Here is a 7,873-nt window from a genome sequence, read left to right on the forward strand (position 1 = left end):
TCTTGTAATACTATTAAAATATTTGACTTTTCTACACTGTACACAAGTATTCCAAATTCCAAACTAAAAGACAAACTTAGAGTGTTGGTATTGCTTTGTTTCATAAAACAACGTAGATACAAGTGTCTTGTCTTACGGATAATAAATCCTACTTTGTTTAGGATCACTCTAATGCAAACAAAAATTCTGTGAAGCTGACATTATCTCAATGCTCGATTTCTTGATTGACAACACATTTGTTACGTTTGGAGGACGTTTTTTTGAACAGACTGTCTGTATTCTAATGGGAAACCAATGTGTCCCTATTCTTGCCGATCTGTTTCTTTATTATTATGAGGCTGACTTCATACAGGAACTAAATAGGGAGAAAGATAAGAAGTTAGCAATATTCTTTAACTCTATTTTCCGCTATATAGATAATGTTCTTTCACTGAATAATTCAAACTTGTATGACTGTGTTGAACTCATCCATCCAATCAAACTATAGATAAAGGTTGTTACAGATACAGCTAAGCTGGCATCATGTCTTGACTTATATCTAGCAATTGACAATGAGGGTCGGTTAAAAACAAAACTTAACGACAAAAGAGATGATTTCATCTTTCAAATTATGCACTTTCCATTTCTATTTTCTAAGTAGCAACATTCAAGCATCACCTGTATACGGTGTATGTATCTCCAAATTGATACGATATTCCCGTGCTTGCAATTCCTATCATAGTTTTCTTAATCATGTTAATAGAGGGTTGCTGCTCACAAGGAAGCTATTAAACCAATGGATCAAAATGATAAAATTCAAATCATTACTTCGTAAATTTTATGGACGCCATCGCGAGTTACTTGATTTTTACGGAATAACCATTTCAAAAATGACATGTGACTTACGTTACTACAAACCCCCATCTATTCACGAATGTGACCATCCGAATTATACTTTTTATTGGATTTGTTATCACATATACAAAACGACGGGTGCCACGTGTGGAGCAGGATCTGCTAACTCTTTCGGAACATCGGATATCACCCCTAATTTTTATGGGGTTTGTGTTGTTTTGTCATGTAAACCATTGTTTGTCTGTTTGTCTTTTTCATTTTTAGAGATGACGTTGTTAGTTTTTTTTCGACTGTCCTTTATAATGTGATGGAGGTATATTGGAAAAGCGTTAATGAAATTTTAGATAGAAATGCATAAGAAATTTTTCCTTTGTTTACTTCACATGTTAAACCTCAACATTTGAACTACAACCATCCCACACGCTCATTTATATGACCGAGGGTTGTTACAAATACGCAGAGGTCGGGGAAGGGTCATATCAAGTTAAATCATCTGCCACCAAATTATATTATTTGTTTGTAATGTATCACTTGTTTTTGAAACAATGTACCCTTAAATGTATTGAATGATTAGAGACGTTTTAACTAAATTTCTGAAATCCGTTGTGTCGTCAGAGAGTTTTGAATTGGGTAAATGTTGTCTAAAACTAAGCTGTAAAATTTGTTTACTCTTTTGTTTCTTTTTGCATGGGCAGTAATAGACCCATTCAGTTTCTTGATTCTGATTTGTATCAACGACCTCACTGCCTTAATTTATTCGGAAAGAGTGTATGCGCCTTCTTTGTCGTACTTAACCAATTGTCTGGCCTTATCCTTGACTAAATCCATCAAAATTGTAAAGTTGTAATTTTTAATTGATAGATTTAGGCTAACAATGTTTCGGACCTTTCGATAACACATTTCGTAGAGATGTGTAATTAAGAATGTTGAGGTCACCGGTAATAACTTGGGCAGTGGGATTATACGTGAATTGAGAACTAGCACAGGTGCTATCAGGAGGTTTAGGCTTGAAGTCGTCAATATTGAGATCCTGCAAAACGTGTTTGTAATTGAAAATTAAAGTTGCAATAGGTTTGGTACAGGTATAAGAAATGATTGGTACAAACTGGTCTTTGCAATACGGAGGTATTTTCAATTGAACAAATTTATTTAAGTTATAGAGTTTTGCTTAATTTGAAGCCATCAAGACCTTTGTTGGCATAGGAAAGGTTAAGGAAAGATATTTTCTCTTTTTTCAATGCGGACAGGCTTAAAAAGTCTGTGACTTGAAACAAAACATGTTTAAGAAAACAATGCCATTGGATTTAAACAAAACTCAAGGGATATGGAATATTTATTAATAATCAAAATCAGAACATGTACAGCACAACAGAAAACATAGAAAGAGCAAATGAACAGCGCTGAATTGTTGTTCTTCATCGAAAAACTACATTGAGACCTTGTTTACAAAGTATGCAGTCATTGTATTAGTTTTAACACTGCATATATTGCTGTCGTTTTAAAGTACAGTACGGAAAAAAGATTGGACTGAAAACAACGGACTTACTATGAACTGATCATTTATCCCGGATTTTTTTTTTACTTTATCGACAACAAACAACTATACATGCACAATCATTAAGTTGTATAGTAGGCATGGCGGTGTGCATCAATATTTTCTCAGATTACCAGTTAACACAGAAAAAGAATATATAGAGACAAAAAAAGATAGCTAACAAGAGTAAAAGAGTAAAACATATTTGGAAAAGTGAAAAATAAGCTAGAAAAGGAATAGAAAATAGAAGGATGTTGATATATATATATATAAAATAGTTATCAAAGGTACCAAGATTATAGTTTAGTACGCCAGACGCGCGTTTCGTCTACATAAGACTCATCAGTGACGCTCATATCAAAATATTTATAAAGCCAAACAAGTACAAAGTTGAACTCCCTCAGGCACAGTTGGCTTTAGATGAATTTGGCTATTTACTTTAGGTATTTTTGACATACAGCTCTTCAACGGTTTCGGTACTTATACATCTTCGGATTTCAAATGTTTGGCTTTGAGCGTTCCTGATGAAGGTAAATCCAGAAAAGCGCTTCGGACGCAAGAAATAAATAACGTGTTGTTTTCAATATTTTACATCACTGGCTCGATACCTCTGCTGGTGGACTATCAGTCCCCGAGGGTATCATCAGCTCAGTAGTCAGTATTGCGGTATTGACATGATTTAACAAACTTAACAAAAAATTTCCGTTTATAAATTTATGAATTATTAAGAAACTAAGGTTTCAACTCCCTAAGGCAAAGTTGGCTTTAGATGAATTTGGCTATTTACTTTAGGTATTTTTGACATACAGCTCTTCGACGGTTTCGGTACTTATACATCTTCGGATTTCAAATGTTTGGCTTAGAGAGTTCCTGATGAAGGTAAATCCAGAAAAGCGCTTCGGACGCAAGAAATTTATAACGTGTTGTTTTCAATATTTTACATCACTGGGTCGATACCTCTGCTGGTGGACTATCAGTCCCCGAGGGTATCATCAGCTCAGTAGTCAGTATTTCGGTATTGACATGATTTAACAAACTTTACAAAAATTTGTCCGTTTATAAATTTATGAATTATAAAGAAACTAAGGTTTCAAGTCCCTCAGGCAAAGTTGGCTTTAGATGAATTTGGCTATTTACTTTAGGTATTTTTGACATACAGCTCTTCAACGGTTTCGGTACTTATACATCTTCGGATTTCAAATTTTTGGCTTTTAGCGTTCCTGATGAAGGTAAATCCAGAAAAGCGCTTCGGACGCAAGAAATAAATAACGTGTTGTTTTCAATATTGAAGAGCATTGAGGATCAAAAATTCCAACTCGTTGTGCCAAATACGGCTAAGGTAATCTATACCTGGGATAATAAAATCCTTAGTTTTTTGAAAATTTTAAAGTTTTGTAAACAGGAAATTTATAAAAACGACCACATTCAATTGATGTTCATGTCAACACCGACGTGCTGACTACTTGGCTGGTGATAACCTCGGGGACGAAACGTCCACCAGCAGTGGCATCGACCCAGTGGTGTAAATAGTTATCAAAGGTACCAGGATTATAATGTAGTACGCCAGACGCCAAAGGTTCCAGAAAAAGAGTTAAACATATTAAGAAAAGTGAAAAATAGGTTAGAAAAGGAATAGAGAATAGAAGGATGTTGATATACATATATATAAAAAAACAGACGATAAGGATCACACAAAATTGTGTAAAAATGATCTTAAAAAATAAAGAAATTTAATAAATGAGGAACCCCTAATCCAGGCCTTCTTTTATCTATCAGACACCTGTTTCAAAATAACAAATAGAGTAGTATAAACGATTCACTGTGGAAATTAAAAGTAAAAAAAACCCATTGATGAGCATGTTCTTGAATATTGCTAGCAGACAGCTATTGGTGCCTTCTTCGTATTTTGTTTGTTTGTTTTTTTTGTTCGTTTGTGTTTGTTTTTGTTTTTGTGTTAGATATTTTATATTATCCGCCTTATTCAATGTTTTTGTTTTTATTTTTTCCATGAAAGTCTCGGATGAGTCGGTTCGTGTTAGTTATAGTTTACATTTTAGAGAATTCCAAACATGGACTTTCGCTTGTGCTTTTAATGTAATACGTTAACTGTGTGAATATACCAACTGTTATGTTCTCTGAGAAACACGAAATGTATACATGTTCCGCTAGGCTAGGACAGTGGTGTAAAAGAGCAACATAAGAACAAAATAACAATCAATTAGAAATAACAACACTCCTGATATTACCACGTTCCATAGAATCAATTAAAAACAAATGACGCAAAATTAATGTATATATGTATTATTCAAGGTACTCGGATATAAAAGGAAAAAAAATCATACTACATTCACTTTCGTATTTCTGATATTAAAAACATAAATAATTATTTTCATTATGTATTTAAAGTATACAATCCAGCGCTATATCGATCAAGCAACGGTATTTAGTGTTAAATTTTTATGGCTTTATCTCTCGGGATAAAGATTGAATTAAAATGTAAAAATATAAACAGCATTTAAAATCATCAATAATAAAACTCTACATTAAATTGATCAAATTTCTCTAGAAAAAAAAGACGTATAGTCGAAAACACTAACTGATTTCAAATTGCAGACACAACATTTTAACCGAAATTTTAATTTTGTGTAAAGTAGAAAAAATATTGTACTAGATTGCTTATATTAATCTAAAGGTTTTTTTTTTGGAAATCGAAAATGAAAATGACTTCCGTTGATATACAGATTTATGTTTTGAATGTTTTTGTTAATCGACCTGCACAGTTACTTTTGCATAGGTACTATTTCTGTACTAAAAATATGTAGTACTGGAAATTTACTTTTAATGTTTAGAACTATTTCTTAACTTTAGAAATGTTGTAATATTTAGGTACATGTATTTAACAGTACTTGCACTAAAATGTTGGTACAGAAATATTACAATATTCCATGTTTGAAAATCATAATTTTAAGAGATTTGAGATAGACAAATTTTCAAAATGCTGAAAATGTAACGGAAGTAACCTAAAAACTGTTGTTCCTAAATTTTAAGTAAAAATTACGTACTGTAAAATACAGGTACCCAAATATTACAATAATTTCAATGTAACATAATAGTACTGAATATTAAAAGTAAATTTCCAGTACTACATATTTTTAGTACATAAATAGTACCTATTCAAAAGTAGCTGAGGGTAATAACGAACAATCTAATCTAACTATCTTTTGTAAGACATTCTTAGTTGCAAAGAAGTCAAAAACGATTACGACTTGAATTTTCCAAACAATCGCCAACTTTATGTGTTTTAAAAGTTTTAAATACGGTAATATTATAATTAATGTCAACAATCTAGTAAAACTTGATTAAGTCCTTTTTACGCTATAATAAGCCTTTTTATGTTGTATATAAAGGATGACGAAAAAAATGATTTCTAGAAGATAAGAAAATTCATTTTCAACAAAACTGCTTGTCCTTTCAGAGTAAATGAGTTTTTTTTGTGTGGAATATTGTTACACAATCTTTACATGTTGCGTAATGTTTTTCCAGATTCTTCCACATATTTTCGTTGTTTTTAACTTTTAGTCAATGGTGCTGTCTGTTGTAGATATCATTTTATTTTTATCGCTGTTATAAATACAAAACTCTGTTTTTTACAAGAATCTTACATTGACCACTTCTATTGCTATTTAGATAAAATTTTCATCCAACAGAGACTTTAAGCTGTCCCTTGGTATCTTTTCTATCTTATAAAGTAAATATAAAAAACGAGTTTCCAGAATCTTATGACAGTTCGTTGTAGACATCATGTCCATTCATTCACATGTATTGCTATGTTATACCTAGATAAAGGCAACAGTAGTATACTGCTGTTCAAAACTCATCAATCCATGGACAAAAAACAAAATCGGGGTAACAAACTAAAACTGAGAAAACGCATTAAATATAAGATGAGAACAACGACACAACACTAAAATGTTACACACACAGAAACGGACTAAGCATTAGACAAAATCATATGAGAATAACAAATATAGCATCAAGAAACATTTATTGTTAAAACAAAACTGAACATATAAAGGAACTAGGCTCTACTGTAGCACATGCTTTCACTCCTTTGTTTAGGTTAAATTCGTATCGATAAATTTTTAGCTTTTAATGTTATATTTTGTCTTTGTTACGTTCTTTGCAATTTCATTGTTCGTTTGTTTTCTCATTGTCAGTTTGAATATATCACTTTGATATATTTCTCCTTTTGTAGTCATGTGAAACTTTAACATTCTGATTATATTTATATTAAATGCAAGTTTCTAACACTGTCCAATTCACCTGACGTAATTTCAGCAAACGAACGGGGAAGATACAATCATACTATTTAATTTTGGTTATGGCCTTGATAAAAGAGGCCATTACTTGGAATCCTAGGTTGAAAATCATTTTATGTAATTTATCTATCCGTTTTAAGTAATTAATGATCATCAAATGTGATCTTTTATTTATAAATTTACTTTTAATTAAATTCCTTATATGCATTGCAAAATCTTTGACACCATTAATCGTATAAACATAGCGCAGTTAGTAGTGTCTCAGCATAGTTTCAAAAATGAATCAATAAACGAGAGACGGAGAGTTAGATAGAAAACTTACGAATTTAGGCCATTTGTTTACATTTAAGAGATAACTGATTTTGAAGGTTTGCTGGCGTCCATTGGCAGTTTTATGTTCACAAATTTGGTTTACCTGGCGATGCGTAGTTATTCTAGTACAAAACACGTACATAGTTTAATTTCAATCATTATGTCATTGTTAAATTTTCATTTAAAAAAAGTCAATATAAACAAATTAATTCACATTTTTTGGTCATTTGTGTCGTTTCAAATTAATGGTAATATTATGACTTGAACCTAACCTTTTCCCGGTCTCAATTGGTTGTTTCAGAATCATTTCATTTTCGTATCCCAAAATGAAAATAACGTTACGTCATTGGTTGAATTTCCATTGTTTATGACAATTTTAACCAATCACAACGTTTTGGTGTACTCTTTAGAAAAAATTACCCTGTATGCATTAGATTCTGAAACGGCGAATTACTGGATGAAATGTTTGCCATTAAAACAAGATTTTGACCTACATTGGTTACATGAAATACTTAGCGTATTTATTAGGGATGACAACGAGTACTTTAGTACTCGGGTACTCGCTCGATAGGCCGAGTACTCGACTAGTGTTTTAGTACTCGGATACTCGTTTACTGTTATACATCTTGAGATATTTATCTGCTCATTTCTACTCTCTTTAGTTACGTTGAAATATCCCATTTGTTATACTAAATAAAATCATTTTACAACATAAATATCTTAACTTAGTCCTTAGATTACTATTTGTTATAGTAGTACCATCAACGTCCTTTCCTTCCGAGGGAATGTTTTCATGTGCACTGCTTGAAACAAAACATAGAAAGTCAAACAGTCTTTCGTCTGAAACTGTTGACCCGATCATATTTCTTAACAA

This window comes from Mytilus trossulus, chromosome 13 (assembly GCF_036588685.1).
Source record: "Mytilus trossulus isolate FHL-02 chromosome 13, PNRI_Mtr1.1.1.hap1, whole genome shotgun sequence".
Taxonomy (NCBI): domain Eukaryota; kingdom Metazoa; phylum Mollusca; class Bivalvia; order Mytilida; family Mytilidae; genus Mytilus; species Mytilus trossulus.